Raw genomic sequence first — 18,841 nt, forward strand, 5'->3', positions numbered from 1 at the left:
GGCTAGAGGCGGACATAGTGTAGTTGTTTTACTTTTGATGTATTACATGTAACTTCAAGCCAAGGGCTTAATGTGTAAACGAGTTAGTACTCTTTTGTTGAAACCAAGTGTTAACTTGGAAAGCTGTAAGCCCGTAGGGCATTTTGTTTTGATGTTAACATGTAATACTTATGTAATGAAACTCAATGAAATAAAGGAATATGGTTGGTTTATATGTAAATGCATGTCATATCTGATGGGTTTAATGTTACTATTTTGAGGGCGTTACAACTTGGTATCAGAGCGTACCGGGTTCGAATACTTTGGGTACGTGGGAAGTGATTAGGATCACAATGGGTTTGTCTCGCTTGATAGAGACTTAAATGTGGTATCATATGCTATGGGCTTAAGTGATAACATGCTTATGTGACTATGTGGGTATGGGATTTAATTTCTGGGATATTGATTGGATCCTTGAGTTTCTGGGAGTCTTGTTGGAAAAGCACTTGATCAATGCTGTTTCTAACCGGAACTCTAGTAACGTCTCGGGACTATCATTATCCGGAAATGAAATTCGTAAGTGCTTATGTGTTTATGTGCTTATGTGGAGTGAATTACAGTGGTCCATGTATTAGGACGTGAGTGTTTAGTTTCGGCACATTTATGAATGTGCTAATGTTCTGTGTTGCATTTATTAGGATGTCAGGACGAGGAAGAGGTGCTAGGCGTGGTAGACCTGCGAGGCAGGAAGTACCGTTACCTGGTGAGATTCCGGCAGTACAGGAGGGGGTTGGGCAGGCCACTGTGGCCGAGCCAGTAGGTCAGCAGGCTATGGGTGCCTTGGCCAGAGAGATAGCGGGAGCTTTGGGTATTCTTAGAGCTGGGAATCAGGCAGCTGAGACAGGGCCGTCCTTCTTGAAGAGGGAGTTCTTTAGGTGTAATCCGGACGAGTTTATCGGGGATCCTAAAGAGCCGCTTAAGGCAGATGAATGGCTCGAACAGACAACGAAGACGTTTGAGATGCTTGGCATCGAGGACGGAGCACTGAAAGTGACCTTGGCATCCTTCCAACTGAAGGGAGATGCGGGTCAATGGTGGAAGTACGAGAAAGCTCGTGTTGGTGGTACTTGGGAGGCGTTTGTGAATGCTTTTCAGGAGAGGTTTTTATCAGCAGCAGCTAGGGAGAAGCTGAGGGATCAGTTTAGCCGGCTTAATCAGCAGGGCTTGTCAGTGGCCGAGTTTGAGGCTACTTTTACCAGTCTGTCTAGGTTTGCACCTGAACTGGTGGCGTCTGAGGAACGTCGTTGCTATGAGTTTGAGCGGAAGTTGAGGCGGGGCCTCAAGTTGAGAATTGGTGGGTCTTATATTCGAGAGTATAGACACCTAGTGGACGCTACAGCTCATATGGAGCTTATGATGCAGGAGGAGGATGAGGGTCAGAGAGGCTCCAAGAGGAGCCAGGATAGTCAGGGTGATGGCAGGAGACAGAAGGGTTATAACCCTCAGCAGTCTCAGGGTGCAGTCTCTAGATCGACCTTTCCAGTGCCGAGTGTTGGCTCAGAGAGAGGCAGTCAGGGAGAATTCACTTGTTACAAGTGTGGCCAGCTGGGTCACAAGGTTTCTGTTTGCCCGCAGAAGGGTGGGGGTCAGAAAGCTGCTTCTTCTTCAGCTAGACCGCAGAGTCAGAGTTTGGGCAGGGGGCAGCTCTTGACTTGTTATCAGTGTGGACAACCTGGGCACATGAAGAGGTTTTGCCCACAGTTGAGTGCCACTTCGGGAGCGTCTGGTTCTAGGCAGACGCAGGGTTTTTAGCCAGCTCAGTCTGTGCAGGCCTCGAGGGCCAATCCGGGAGTTTCGTCATCCCAGTCTGTGCAGCAGTCTTTTGCTCCGAGAGGTGAGCAGGTAGACCAGGGGCCTACGGGGCGCGTGTATGCTGTTACCGCGCAGGATTTAGTACCGGCTCCATCAGTAGTGAGAGGTACTTTTCTGTTTTGCAACTCAGTTGCTAATGTGTTGATAGACACGGGTGCATCTCATTCTTTTGTATCTGCTGCATTTGCATCTGTTTTGGAATTGGAGTTAGCACAGTTGGCATCTCCTATTTGTGTGGTATCGCCTTTGGGTGGTGAGTTGATCCTGAAACAGGGTATTAGAGGATGTGATATAGAGGTCGCCGATTATAGGCTTCCTTTTCCGTTTGTTGTCATGCCCATGAAGGGTTTTGATGTTATTTTGGGTATGGACTGGTTATCGTCATACCGGGCTGTTATTGATTGCTACCGCCAGAGGGTCACGTTATGTACCTTGAGCGGGGAGTGGTTCCATTTCTTGGGAGACCGGGTTGGTAGTGTTTTGCCACCGGGGTATGATTCGCGAGGGCGAAGTGAGCTTAGTAGTCTACTTGCCAGCTTTGAGAGTGGTGAGAGTGGTGAGACGCAGGTTGTATTGCCAAGGGTGGTTTGTGGGTATTCGGATGTCTTTCCCGAAGATCTTGTTAGTTTGCCACCTCACCGAGAGATAGAGTTCTCTATTGATTTAGTGCCTGGTACGGCGCCGATTTCTATGGCACCTTACCGTTTTGCTCCAGCAGAGTTGGTTGAGTTGAAAGTTCAGCTCCAGGAATTGCTCGATAAGGGTTTTGTTCGCCCTAGTGTTTCACCGTGGGGAGCACCGGCCCTCTTTGTTAAAAAGAAAGATGGTGCCTTGAGATTGTGTATTGACTATCGGAAGTTGAATCGGGCTACGGTTAAGAATAAGTATCCTATGCCCCGTATAGATGATTTGTTTGACCAGTTGAAGGGTTCCCGTTGTTTCTCTAAAATAGACTTGAGATCGGGTTACCACCAGTTGAGGGTCAGGGTTGAGGATATTCCGAAAACGGCATTCCGTACGCGGTATGGCCATTATGAGTTTCTGGTGATGCCATTTGGGCTTACCAATGCACCGGCAGTCTTTATGGACTTGATGAACCGGATTTTCTGGGAGTTCTTAGACCGATTTGTGGTCGTCTTCGTGGACGACATTCTTATCTATTCGCCTTCTGAGGAGGAGCACGAGGCACACTTGAGAGTGGTGCTTGAGTTACTTAGAGTCCATAGGCTGTATGCCAAGTTTGGGAAGTGTGAGTTCTGGCTGAGGAAAGTCAAATTCTTAGGCCACGTGGTATCCGGGGAAGGGGTGTCTGTTGATACATCCAAGGTTGAGGCAGTGCAAGATTGGGCACAGCCTAAGAATGTGTTTGAGATCCGCAGTTTTCTGGGATTAGCTGGGTATTACCGTCGGTTTGTGAAAGATTTCTCCAGGTTAGCGTCACCGTTGACTAGGCTGACTCGGAAGGGAGTCAAGTTTGTGTGGAGTGAGACTTGTGAAAAGTCGTTCCAAGAGCTGAAAGTTAGATTGACCACCGCTCCGGTGTTGATTATTCCGGAGAGAGGGTTGGGTTATGCGGTTTATTGTGATGCCTCACGAGAGGGTTTGGGTTGTGTGTTGATGCAAGAGGGGAAAGTGGTAGCTTATGGCTCACGTCAGTTGAAAATACACGAGAAGAATTATCCCACACACGACCTAGAGTTAGCAGCAGTGATCTTTGCCTTGAAAATCTGGGGGCACTACCTTTATGGTGAGAAGTTCGAGGTATTCTCGGATCATAAGAGTTTGAAGTATCTGTTTACACAAAGAGACTTGAATTTGAGGCAGAGGAGATGGATGGAGTTTATCGAGGATTATGATTTTGAGTTGCATTATCATCCGGGAAAGGCCAATGTTGTGGCCGATGCCCTTAGTAGGAAAACCATTAGTGATGTAGCTTGTATAGCCATCCGGGAATGGGAGATGTTGGGAGCACTTGGCGAGTTTGATTTGCTACTGGGCGAATCTGTCGAGGCTGCGGCCTTGTTTTTTGTTGTTGCGCAGCCTACACTTGTGATTCGAGTGTTAGAGGCACAGAGAGGTGACCTTGAGGTAGAATCCCTCCGAGAGAAGATCTCCAGTGGGAAAGTTGAGAAGGGTTTGACGGTGTATCCCGACCTGAGTGTGAGATACCGAAACCGTTTGTTTGTACCGGAGTCTTGCCGAGAGGAAGTACTCCGAGAGTTTCACCATTCGCGCCTTGCGGTGCATCCGGGAGGTACTAAGATGTATCAGGATTTGGGTCGCCAGTTTTGGTGGCGGGGTATGAAGAGAGATGTGGCTGTTTTCGTATCGAAGTGCCTTACTTGCCAGCAAGTGAAGGCCGAGCATCAGAGGCCAGCGGGTTTGTTGCAACCCTTGCCTATTGCCGAGTGGAAGTGGGAGCATGTCACTATGGACTTCGTTGTGGGTCTTCCGAGGACTCAGCGGGGTAGTGATGCTATTTGGGTGGTTGTAGACCGGTTGACTAAGTCGGCGCACTTTATTCCTATGCGCGTGAGAGATTCGGTAGATCATCTTGCCGACCTGTATATTCGGGACGTAGTGAGATTGCACGGGGTCCCAGTGACGATCGTCTCAGATAGAGATCCTCGTTTTACTGCTAGGTTGTGGCAGAGTTTGCAGAGTGCCTTGGGCACTAAGTTGACCTTTAGTACGGCTTATCATCCTCAGACTGACGGGCAGTCCGAGCGTACTATTCAGATCCTCGAGGATATGCTTCGGGGTTGTGTCCTGGACTTCAGTGGGACGTGGGAGAAGCACTTGCCATTGGTAGAGTTTGCCTACAACAACAGTTTTCAGTCTAGCATCGGTATGGCACCGTTTGAGGCCTTGTATGGCCGACCGTGTAGGTCTCCAGTGTGTTGGGCCGAGGTGGGTGATGCACCTTTGTTGGGTCCAGAGTTAGTTAGGGAGACGACGGAGAAAGTTGAACTTATCCGTAAGAGGCTTGTTACAGCCCAGAGTCGACAAAAGAGTTATGCCGACCGTAGGAGGAGGCCTTTGGCTTTTGAGGTAGGTGATCATGTCTTTCTGAAGATATCACCTAGACGAGGCCTGATGATGTTTGGGAAGAGTGGGAAGTTATCCCCTCGGTTTATTGGTCCTTTTGAGATCCTTGAGAGGATTGGTGAGGTTGCTTATCGATTAGCCTTACCACCGCAGTTGTCCGGAGTGCATGACGTGTTTCATGTGAGTATGCTTCGGAAGTATGAGCCAGATCCATCACATGTGTTGGATTGGACTGATTTAGAGGTAGATGAGGATGCCTCGTATGAGGAGAGACCGGTATGGGTCTTGGATAGGCGGGATCAGGTCCTGCGTGGCAAGACCATTCCTTTGGTGAAAGTCTTGTGGAAACATCACGGAGTGGAGGAAGCCACTTGGGAACGTGAGTCGGGAGTCCGTGAGAAATATCCGGACTTGTTTGTTGATATGTAATTTTGTATTTAAATTTTACTTTTTGTTGAACTTAAGAGCTTTTATATATGTCTTAAGTTGTGAAACATTGAAAATGTTTTGATTATTGGAAGTATGTTTGGAACTTGCCTCATATGGAAGTTGAATGTGACACTATATGTGTTGAATATATTGTTGAAATTGGAAAGATAGTGCATAATGTTAATGCATGTTGAAAATACATATGTTGTTTACATATTGTGATATGTCTCTTGTTAAAGGGATGGGATGACCGGTAATGGGTCGAATTGTTGAATGTTAAATTGTAACATTGTCTAAAATGAAGGAAAACTTGTTTTGAAAACTTGTGCTTAATTTCGGGGGCGAAATTCTTTAAGGGGGGGAGGTTATAGCGATCCCGGGTTTACCCTTGTTATACCGTGATCCGGACATGTGTCCGTGGATGTTGGTAGTTGTTTATTATTGTGTTTACATCCTTTTACTTCGTATTTGAGTTATAGGATGTGTTGGGCGGTTTTGTTTCAGGTTGGTTGAGTTTAGAAACCAAAACTAGTTGCCTAGATTTTTGGCCTGTACGCTCGAGCGGAGGTATTGACGCTCGAGCGGGTAATACACCCATTCAGTATTTTCCTGTGCAGCGTTGTACGCTCGAGCGTGGTATTGGCCGCTCGAGCGGGGTTGTCTGAGTGCCGCTCGAGCGTAGGGTTGGGAGCTCGAGCGGAGGCCTGGTTCTGCAAAAGTGCTGGGCGAGTGCATTCTGCGCTCGAGCGGGAGGTTGGCCGCTCGAGCGGGGTGTTTTACGCTCGAGCGGAGACCTGGGTTAAAGTCCCGAAATTGTGACTTTTCAAATCACTTTTTCACTTTCTCTTCTCTCTCTTACTTTTCCAAAATCACCATTGTTGAGCCTCTCACTCTAGACTCTACCTTCTCTCTAGGTTTTGATCTAGTAGGAGTGATTTACTCACCTTTGGCCTTTACAAAAAAGTTGTTGATCGTCGAGGGCTTCATTTTAATCTGAAAATCTCGGGTTTTGGAGCACGTTGGGTTTTGTCGTCTTCTCCTTTGGGACTCCGAATTTGAGGTAGGGATAACCTACTCCTCTCTATGGGTTTTGTCTTTAAATTTTGGTATTTTGAGATGTTGGGCTTGGTTTGGTAATTTTGTGAAAGTTTGGGACTTTTGTGTAATTTTACAAAAGTTGGGGTTTTATTCATAATAAACCTAGATGCATGTTTGGCATAGAAAAATGGAATGATTGTTGAATCATTGATGAAAATGGGACCTAAGGGTTGAAATGGTAATTATGGAAAATGGCCTAATTACATTGTATAATTAATTAGGATAATTAATTGGTGAGAAATGAGGAAATGAAATGTTGATTGAATATCCATTTGTGCATTTATTTTCTGTTTTAGAAATAATTGCTTTGGGCTATCGGTGGAGGATAGTCGAGATTGTTGTAAACAATGCATGATGATTAGGTAAACGGAAACTAATCAATGGAATGTGTCATGGAACTTGACGGTTGATAGAATACATTAATTGTGTGTATTGTGTGATTGTATATAGAACCAATGTGTTTATATACGTTATGTGTAAAGGAGGAGATAGGGGATGTACTCCGCGGTTTAGGGGAAGATAGGGGATGTACCTCTAAACCGAATAGGTATTGGGAGGAGATAGGGGATGAACTCCGTAGACACAGCTCATATGCTTGTCTAGAGAAGTGAAGATAGAGCTCATATGCTTATCTTTGTGAAGTGTGGATACAGCTTGTATGCTTATCTGTGGATATTGTTGATATACATATCTGTTGTAGAATGTGGATACAGCTTATATGCTTATCTGAAGATATTGTTGTTATACATATCTGTTGAGAATGTGGATATAGTTTTTATGCTTATCTGAATGTGAGATATAGTTTTTATACATATCTGTGGAAATGATGATAGAGCTAGCATGCTTATCTGTTGTTAAAGGGAAAATGAAAAGTAATTGGGACTTGTAAGTCGTTGACATAAATAAGTTATTTATGTGATTGTATCAGTGTTGACCAACTATCAATTGCTAATGTTTTAGTCATTGTCCATGGTTGGTTTAGTGTATTTCTACTGGGCTGTGGCTCACCCTATATGGGAATATCATTTTCAGGTGCAGGAAGCATGCCACCTCCAAGGACATAGCTTGGGAGGCTAGAGGCGGACATAGTGTAGTTGTTTTACTTTTGATGTATTACATGTAACTTCAAGCCAAGGGCTTAATGTGTAAACGAGTTAGTACTCTTTTGTTGAAACCAAGTGTTAACTTGGAAAGCTGTAAGCCCGTAGGGCATTTTGTTTTGATGTTAACATGCAATACTTATGTAATGAAACTCAATGAAATAAAGGAATATGGTTGGTTTATATGTAAATGCATGTCATATCTGATGGGTTTAATGTTACTATTTTGAGGGCGTTACAACTAAGCAAATTGAAAAAAATCAATTCGCAACCGTCCTTTCGTCATTATGCATCTGTCTAAAATGTGACAAATCGGTTCGATTAGATTGATTTGAGCGGATTAGTATATCCGTTACTCACCCCTACCTCACACTCATAAAATATTTAATTATTTATTTAATAAAAAATTTAAAACTTATAATACTTTCTATTAATATATTAAACATAATTTTATAAATTTTAAATTTTTATAATTTTTATAATAAGTGAGATTTATAATTTTATAATAATAATATCATAATATATATTCATATATTAATTAAAACATGTAATCCTATTATCTATTTCATAAATAATGACAAGACAAAAGTTCAGACAGCTTTTACTGGCGAAACTGCCCTCTCTGGGCTCATCAAATTACTCACTCCTTTCCGGTTCAAAAAAAAAAATTACTCACTCCTTCACTGTTCTTTCATTTTTATTCTTGCTAGTTGCGGGGTTCAATTCAAAATTTCCCCTTTCCCCACCCAAGACCAAAAAAACAAAAATTCAAAATTCCACCTCACCAACCAAAATAAATAAACAAATTACATCAAGTTTTTAAATAGATCGTCTTATATAGTTTAAAAAGTATAGCTCACTCCTTTAAGTTTCTAAATGTATAATAAATAATTTCTTTTATTAATAAATTATCAAATTAATTAATCATTTTTAATGATACTAAAAATATATTTTGACTAACAATTCAAGTAATTTTATTGTTGTATAGGAGAGTAGTAAGAAATTTTTTTTTTCTATTAATTTTGTTATATAAAAAATTCTAACAAAGTGATATTTATAATTTTTAAAACTACAAAAACAATTTATATTTTAAATAAATCTCAAATAATGTTTTTATATAAATAAAAAAGCAAAAAGAGAAAACACCAATGTTTTCACAATGAAAAGATTTAAGAAAAACTTTGGTAAAAATCTCACGAAAACTTATTTGTAGGGATTCTAATAACCTACTATCAACATAAGATTTTTTAAAACCGCAGGTTTACGTATCATATTTTACTCATTTTAATGTGCTTGTTATTATAATAATTGCTTTACTAAAATTCTTTCATGTTAATTATATTTGGAGGATCTTAAGAGATTTTTTAAATAGTTTATGTGAATTAATAGATAAAATAAAATAAAAAAACGTTAGAATACATAAATAAAAAAAATAATTAGATAAAATATATAGCATACTGTTTTTGTATTATAAGTAGTTAAAAAATGAAGAGTAACATTGAAGTTGATTTACATCTTTAGAGAGATAAAATTATTTACTAGATGATCTTAATTTTAAAATTTTTATATTTTTTCCTTGTTTAAAAAAAATGTATACCAAATTTATTATTTCATTCAACCATTTCCTATCTAAAAAAAAATAAGCATTGAAGTTACTCTAGTATTACGGAGATAAAATTATTTAGGGTAAATTAAAATAAATTCTCTTAAATTATGACTCATTTGCACTTTTTCTATTTAAACTTCAAAATTCAATAGTTAATTATCTCAAAATATTATTTTATTACACTTAACACTTTCATTAGAATTTTGTCAGAGATTTACACAAAATCATATAGTGTGTAAACGACACAACACACTTTTGATTTTTTAGGATATTAATAGCCTTTTCTCGTGATCTCATTTTGCCACTCCTATCTTAATGACAAATGGAATCACCAAATTGTCTTAAAAATTCAATAACTAAGTGTGCTGTGTGTTTCAAATGTAACCTTTTTTTATATAAATCCCTAACAAAAATCGTAACATGAAGTGTAACACGATAACACTTTAAAGTAGTTAACTGTTGAATTTTGAAATTTGAGAGGACAAAACACAAACGGATCAGAGTTTAAGGGGTTTATTGTAATTTACTTAATTAATTTTAAAATCTTGTATTTTTAATAACTATGTTATCCTTGCTTTAAAAAGTATATCAAATTTTCATTCAACCATTTCCTATTAAAAATGAACATTAATACTGTGTTTGGTTGGGGAATTTGAAAAATGATTTGGAAAGGAAAATGAAAAAAGTAGGTGAAATGTGAATAAAATATACTTATATTTTACCTAATTTCATATACCTTTTTCCTTCCTTTTTTTTTTTTTTTAAATTCCTCCTTAAATCTTCTAACCAAAGCGACTTTGGTGGAAATTTTTCTTCAGACTGTCAATATTGTTTTTTCCAATCTGTTCGTTAATTTTGCTGCCATTGCTCTGAGATCTCAGCTGGATCATTGCGTTTGGTTGGAGTTTTACATCTTACATGTGATATTGTAGATCATTTTCTGGACATTTTCTTATTATTGTATATATATGGGAAATACTATGGTACACCTCCTTCAAAAGGTGTGTACCATACACACCTTATAACTAAAAAATAAAATAACATAATTTTATACTTTTTGAGTCATAAGTAATATATATATATATATATATATATATATTATAACTAAACACAACATAAGTCATGATTAACGAACTCATGAATTACAACTAAAATAATGTCATAACTAAAAAAGAAAATTAGTCATAACTAAATAATAAAATGACATAACTAAGAGAGTATATAATACACCATTTTTAAGAATGTGTATATTAGAATTTTCCTATATTTATTTTAGTAAGTTTATTGCACTTTGTTTCATAATTTTAAGTTTGAATATTCACATTTATAAGTCGCGTTTGGTTTACTTTTCAAAATTCAACTCTGTTTTTAAATCATATAACATGTTAAGTAAACATGTTTTTAAAATACAGCTTACAATTATTTTCAAAACTCATCTCAGCTCTTTTTTATTATTATTATCATTCATCAACCAATCAATCACTTTTCCTCACTTCCTCTCTCCTTTCACATTCTCTCATTCTATATATCAATTAATCAAATAAAAAAAAAAAGTACAAATCATCCTAAAATTATTTTTAAAACTCATAATTAAACAATTTTTTTTTAAATCGTAATTTAAAAGTTCAAAACTTAAAGTACAATTTCACACTCAAATTATAATTCAAAAACTAAACCAAACGGACAATTTTTTTGTTTTCCAGTTGGAGAATGTGATGATGGGTAAGTGACACATATGCAAAGAAACTTTTGTTTGGTTTAGTTTTAGAATCATAATTTGAATGTGGAGTTGTGATTTAAGTGTGGAGTTGTGACTTAAGTTTTGAAATAAGAAAATTTATTTAATAAAGAGTTTTGAATTTTGAATTTTGAATTTTGAAAAGAGTTTTGAATTATATTTTGAAATTTTTTGGATTTATTTTTTTTTTAAATATTAAAAATGTTTAAGATAATTTTATTTTTTATTTTAAATATATTGTTTTTATTTTAAATATTTTTTAATTTTTTTTATTTAAAATTTTTATTTTATTTTTAAAATATTTTACTTTTTTTTTTAATATTTTAAACTCAAAATACAACTTTACACTCAAATCATAACCAAATACATAACTCGAAACTTAATTCAAAACAATTTTCAAAACTCATAACCAAACACATAATTCAAAATTCAAAATTCAATTCAAAAGATCTTTTCAAAACTAATAACCAGACTCTTTTCAAAATTCTATGAAAAAACATTCAAAAAAATATTTTTTATTTTGTTCTTTAAAATTATTTTTTATTTTATATTTTTTTGAAAAAAAAATTTTCAAAATTTTTTTCTATTTTTTTGGAAAATAATTTTTGTTATTTTTTTAAGTATTGACCAAATAATTTGTTATGATTTAGATATATATATATATATATATATATATATGGCGATCTAATTTTTTTTAATTTAAGAAAAAAGTATTTTAAAAAAGCAAAAAAAAAAATTTAAAAAAATAAAAAAATAAAAAAATTTAAAAATATATTTATAAAATAAAATAAAATATTTAAAATAAAAATAATATATTGAAAAAATATATATATATGGCGATCTAACTTTTTTTAAATTTAAGAAAAAAATATTTTAAAAAATTAAAAAAAATTAAAATTTCTAAAAATATTTAAAAAATTAAAATATTTAAAAATATATTTATAAAGTAAAATAAAATATTTAAAATAAAAATAATATATTTAAAATAAAAAAATAAAATTTTTAAATATTTTAAAAAAATACATCGCACAATTGTATGAAATACAATGTACATTAAAAAAAAAATACAATTCAAAAGTATTTTCAAAACAGATAACCAAATAAAATTTCATGTTTTCAAAACTCAACTCAAAACTCATAATTCAAAACACAACTCTACATTCAAATCATGATTTTAAAAAATAAAATAAAAAAATATTTTTTTGAATTTTTTTAAATAGATTTTTGAAAAGAGTTTAGTTATGAGTTTTGAAAATAGTTTTGAGTTGTGTGTTTGGTTATGAGTTTTGAATTTTTTTTATTAGAATTACAATTCCAAAAGAGAACCATGCGGGTAACTTTTCTCATAAACTGTTTAACTTTTGTCACAATTTTTTTTTTTTTTCTTCACAAAAAATATAACTTTTTGTTTCTCGCAAAATGTATAACTTCTCTCATAAAAAGTATAACTTTAATTATATAAACACCCCCTCGAGGTTTGGTAAAAATACAGATTCCCCCTGAGGTTTGAGAAATTACAAATTGTCCCCTGAGGGTCAAATTTTCATAACAAATTAAGAAAAATTAGGGGAGAATCTGTATGAAAATAAAAACATAAGGGGGCAATTTGTTATGAAAATATAAACCTCAGGAGGCGGGATGTAACTTCTCAAATCTCAGGGAGGAATCTATATTTTCACCAAACCTCAAGGGAGTGTTTATAATTTACCCTAAATTTTAAATGAATATCATAACCTCAAAATTCATAATTTTCATCACAAAAACCGTAACTTTATCTCACAAAATGAATAACTTCTATTATTACTTTTCCTACAATAACCTCCCCCTTTTCTGTTATTCATATTTTTTTCACTCATTTAAAGTGTGGTTATTCAAACTATTGGCCATAATGTGTAATACAGTGAAACAGTTCTGCATTGGACAGTTTTGGTTGTTCACATTTTTTGAAGTGTGGACTTGTTGGGAAAATGAATTGTCCATAATATGAAATTTCACAGTAGATCATCATATCTTGCAAATTATAACAATGTCAGAGTTCACAATTTTACACAAGCAACTTTTCCGTCACAGTTGAAAGTGTTGTAGTGCTTCTAAATAATTAATACTGTTATGTTCATTACAACTGTGAAAATTACAAGTTCCATTTTCAAAAAAATTATACTGTATATTCATTGAAAGTGTGAATATTCACACTTACAATTTTTGCGCTTACTATGAAAATTCACACTATTATATTATTTAATCATAAATAATCATAATTAGTGGGATTTTATGTTGCATCTATAAATAGTTATAATTAGTGAGATTTAATGTTGTAACTATTATAATGCAATATGAGTTGGAGGGTTTTTTTTTTTCATTCATTATGGCAAGAACCTTTTGGATAAATAGAAAATGAAGGGAAATTATATAGGATTTTTGGTGAAACAAATTCTAGTATAAAAGTTCCATGTATATGATTTTTGGTTAAAATTCCAAAAAATTAACACACCGTTCATTTTGTTTTATTAATAAAATTTTCAAAAACGGGTTTCATCTAAAAAGAAAATTTTCTAAAACTATGTTAAATAACTCACTTTTGTGTTCTTCATGGCAAGTATGCCCCATAAAACAAATGTTGTGACAAAAGAAGAGAGGATAAACTACATTAATACACCTTGAGGTTTTACACTAATACATTAGTACCTCTGTAATTTCAGAAATTACATTCTCATCCCTAAAATTTATAGTTTCATTACAAACCCCCTTTCCTCCATTTGTTGACGATTAAATCAACTAACTGAATTTGCATATATGAGCGTTCAATCTTTTCAAAATTTCATATGTATCCTTGTTATAACGCCTCTATATATTTTTTTAATCCTAAAGCACAACTATAGAAACACCATCACCAATCTACACTCAATTAACACTTCATGAAATACCTAGTGCTCACACTCTCTTATCCTCCCCTTCCCTATTATGTTCCACCTACACATTCCAAATTTAGTAGCACTTTTTATCAAACACTTGGTCTGCACACCGTTCATCCTACTTGTACCAAGTATTGTGCATAAACATATTAGATTTCTAACCATTGTGGAACAATTGCCAAATGCCTTTGTTTCAACATCAGCCATTGTTGAGTTCTTTGTATAATTCAAACATGCGTATACTTTTACATATATGCACTCCTAAGGACTAAAATGTTAACAATAGTGTTGTGAGGGTTGTTGGAGGTTGGACCTTTGCTTGTTGTTTGTCCTCCCTCTCATTTCCCTTACCTGTCTTTATAACCACTCATTTTGACAATTGTGTATACCCAAAACATACATACATATAACTTTCATGTATACCTGTATATACTCTAATACTTCCCCTTATTACTCCTTCCTCACCCAATAGTAAAAGATGACCCAAGTTCATAACCATAACATTCTTTCATTTACGTACTATTATGTCACCAGTAACAACTACAAGCTATAAGACATGAGTGAGAGAGACAAAAAATAGTAGAAAGTAAAGAAAGAGAGTTGTATTAAGCTATGTTAGCTGTATATATCCATATTACCATATTGTGTATTATCATATTGTGTTTTACCATACTTAGCTTCTCCTTCTTCTATATAAAGGAATCTTGTATTCACTCATATTTATTCACTGAAATATATAGAGTTATATTCTCTCTCTCTCTCTCTCTCTCTCTCTCTCTCTCTCTCTCTTTCTCTTCTCATAACATAGTATTAGAGCACAGGTTTTGAACCTTGCTCCGTGGCTCTCTCACCGGCACTCGCAATCACCGGTAACTTTAATCTAATTGGTTGTTTCTCTGTTCTCTCACTAGTGGCCGTAATCACGAAAATATGGCCACCATCATATTCGTCTCTTCCAGACGATTCCAAAGCCACTAACCATGCCTCAAAAAAAAGCCAAACGTGTTCCCACGCTCTACTTCTTTCCAGGTACGTCGTTCAAGACACCACCAGTCGCGACATACGTTACCACATGCTAGTTTCCTGACGATCACATGCTATGCATCTATCATGCGTGCATACCTCTGCTACAATCTTCGCTGACATCATCCCTAAGTGTGTCCTTGATGTCAGCACCATCACTACAGTGCCCCCACATGCCTTTGCTGTTATTATGTGTCGCGTATCGTCCTGCTAACGTGTGCCACACACCTATTGATGTCAGCCCTACCCTATGTTGACATCATCTATACTTCCTAATTGGTTTAGGCTCTTTTCAGGCTAGTTCACTCATTTTTTGGGCTATTTTGAGCCGACTGAACCTGATTCCTTATTGTTATCAACTTTCCAGATTCACTGGTGCACTCAGTTTTACCTAGTTCTACTTTTACACCACCAGATCCTTTTTGTGAGTCATATTTTGCTCACTCCATAGATCGTTCAAGAAACTCTTCTCAGCACAGTGGTTCTTCTAGACCACCTACAACTCATAGTCGATATCACTCTTCGGCTTACTTTACTTCAACTGTTGTTCATCACCAACCACATACGCAACATTCTTCAGGTTGCTCTTTTAGACGTTCACCAACCTACACTCTTCATGATATTGAAGCCATCGTAAAAAATGGTTCTTTCTACTTCTACCACTACCTCTACCTCTGGTACACCCTCTACTGCTCTCTCAGTCACTCCAGGTACCTCTTCTTGGTATTTTGATTCAGCTTATAACAATCATATGACCTCTGACCCTATACTTTTTTCCTCCACTACATCTTCTTCTAGTTTACCTATTATTCACACTGCTGATGACTCTCAAATGCATGTTAGTCATATAGGTCATATCTCTACTTCTAATATCTCTCTCCCTCACACTTATCTGATCTCCAACCTTACACTTAATTTTATCTCTATTGGTCAACTATGTGACCTTGGCTTCACTGTTTTATTTTCTCCAACTGGTTATATTGTGCAGGATCCGAAGACAGGATAGACTCTAGGGATAAGTCGTAGACATTGTCGTTTGTACGAGCATATCCATCTTCGCATTCCATCATCCAGTACTTCTCTTGTCCAGACTGCTGCTCTTACTACTACTAGTTCCCCTCTTGCTTTATGGCATTCTTGGTTAGGTCATGTGTCTTTTGGTCGTTTACGATCTCTAGTTTCAAGTGGTCAATTAAGTCCTATTCCAAATGATAAAGTAGACTGTCTATCTTGTCAACTTGCAAAACAACCTGTTTTACCATTTCATACTAGTACCTGTATGTCTCATGCACCTTTTGATCTCATACATTCTGATGTTTGGGGGCCTTCACTTAATACCATTATGGGAGGATCTAATACTTTGTCATATTTGTCAATGATTTCACTCATTTTACCTAGTTATTTCTTATGAAATCTCGCTATGAGTTACACCAAATATACTATGATTTTTCACAAATGGTCAAAACTCAGTTTTCTCCCATCATCAAAATTTTTCGTGTTGATAATGCCCAAAGAAACTCATTTTTTGAGATTCCTTCGTCAAAATGGTACACTTTCTCATTATTCTTATCCTGGTACCTCCCAACAAAATGGTTGTGCTGAGTACAAATATTGCTATATCTTAGACACTGTCTGTGCTCTTTTAATATCTTCTTCTTATATTGAACATTTTTTGGGAAAAGTTGCTCTCATAGTCGTCTATACTATCAACTATGTCCCTTTCTTTACCATCAACAATCAAACCCCATATGAGTGTCTGTATGGCACACTTCCTGCCTATACTGGTCTTCATGTGTTTGAATGTGCTTGTTTTGTTCTATTTCAACCTCATGAGCTTACCAAATTAGAACCTCACGCTTGTTTGTGTTGTTGTTTGCGGTATGAGATTGAACATAAAGGTTATCGTTGTTGGGATCCTCTTTCTCGTCACCTATGTGCCTCTCGTCATGTGGTATTTTGGGAATACAAGATGTTCTCTTCTATTATCTAAGTTTCATTTGTCCACTCCTCCTACTACACCATTTTTTATAGATCTTTCTCTTCTGTTTGATGAGCTTGATACAAACACTACTTCTAACATGATGACTCCGGCCTATCCTGAGGATTTTGTTCTGCCTCCTAGTCCTACTGCTCCACTCTCTGATCTTAAGCATGTTTCTGTTCTTGTTTCTATTCCTACTCCTGCCGCACCACCTAGTCCTGTCGTCATTCCCTCTCATAGTGAGTCTTATCCATCCCTTGATTCTATTATATCATCTTCTACACCAGAGGTACCTCTTTATCATTCTACTTGGGTAACAAAACCTTTTGTTCTTCTTTGTGATTTCATTGTTGGTTTTACTATTTTTTTTTCTTATGAACCTATTTCCTATCGAGAGGCTTGCTCTAACCCTCTTTGGCAGCAAGCTATGACTAATGAATTGTAGGCTTTTGATAAATCTCATACCTGGGATGTAGTTGACCTTCTACTTGGAAAGAGTGCTGTTAGTTACAAATGAGTTTACAAGATCAGCACCCATTCTGATGGTCGCATTGAGTGTTACAAAGCTTGTCTTGTTGCTCGGGGGTTTACTCAAGAATATGAGATTGATTATGAAGAAACGTTTGCTCTTGTTGCCCATCTTATTTCAGTTTGCAGCCTCTTTACCATTGCTGCTACTCTCCATTGGAGTCTTTTTCAGATGGATGCCAAGAATGTTTTTCTCAATGGTGATCTCACTGAGGAAGTTTATATACAACCTCCTCCTGGTTCCTCAGTTTTGTCCACCAAAGTTTGCAAACTTCGCTGTGCTTTGTGTGGTTTGAAAAAAGCTTATTGTGCCTAGTTTGCCAAGTTCAGTTCTACCATTCGTGACTTTGGCTTCTCCTCCAATGCCTATGATTTTGCTATGTTTATACGCAAGATAGAGCGATGTATTATTATTCTTCTTCTCTATATGGATGATATGATCATCACTGGGGATGACACAATGGATATCTACTCTCAAATAGTTCCTTGGTCGCCAGTTTAAGATGAAAGATTTGGATTTGCTTAGCTACTTTTGGAAATTTCTCAAGATCCTTCTAGTTACTTTCTCACCCAGGCCAAGTATACCTCTGATCTCTTCACTCCTGCTAGTCTTACTGATTGCAAAACTATGCTTACTCCAGTTGATCCTCAGACTCGTCTCACACCTCTTGATAGTCACCTATTATTTGAAGCTACTTTATATCGTCAACTAGTTGGCAGTCTTGTCTATCTCACGGTCACTCATTCAGACATTGCCTATGCTATCCACATTGTCAGTTAGTTCATGGTTGTTCCTTGCTCTCCGCACTATGATGCTCTGGTTCGCATTTTGAGCTATCTCAAAGAACTATTGTCATGACCTGAACCCGCCCCTATGGGTTAAGGACATAACCGACCAGTAATCGAGGGATTACCTACGGCCTCAAACCAAACAAAACATATCTCATCAGAGTAAAGGGGCCAAATAGAAGTAAATTTAAAACTTTTGTCCATAGAGTTGTGCTTACATAGCATAACATAACAGTCCATATATATATATATATATATATATATATATCTGTTAATAACTCACATCAAAGGGATACTAACACAAAGTTCTATACATACAGGATCATTCAAGTCTAAGTCAGTCAAACCCAAAGTTTATATACAAAAGTAATCCAATGTTTTCGCCGATATAACAAAACTATATCAAAAGAACAAAAGAGGCGAAGACAAGTCTCGTGCGTGAGATGTTTGGGTTGACTCTTCAAAACCTTGACTGTTTCTCATATATTTCACCGAGGCTGGGTTTGGACATCCCTTGGCTCACCTACATACACATGAATGAGCGTGAGCGAAAGCCCAGTGAATAATATCAAATAAAAAAGGTACGCAAATGAGATTTACATATATCAAACGGCCTTGGGCCTATGTAAAATTCTATTTAGTGCATTATTTTGGTACATTAGGCGATTCAAGCCCGAACATATCAAACGGCCTCTGGCCCACTTCGTTCCTTAGCAAACGGCCTCGAGCCCAATTCAT

This window comes from Camellia sinensis, chromosome 4 (assembly GCF_055761805.1).
Source record: "Camellia sinensis isolate YWXY chromosome 4, ASM5576180v1, whole genome shotgun sequence".
NCBI classification, from domain to species: domain Eukaryota; kingdom Viridiplantae; phylum Streptophyta; class Magnoliopsida; order Ericales; family Theaceae; genus Camellia; species Camellia sinensis.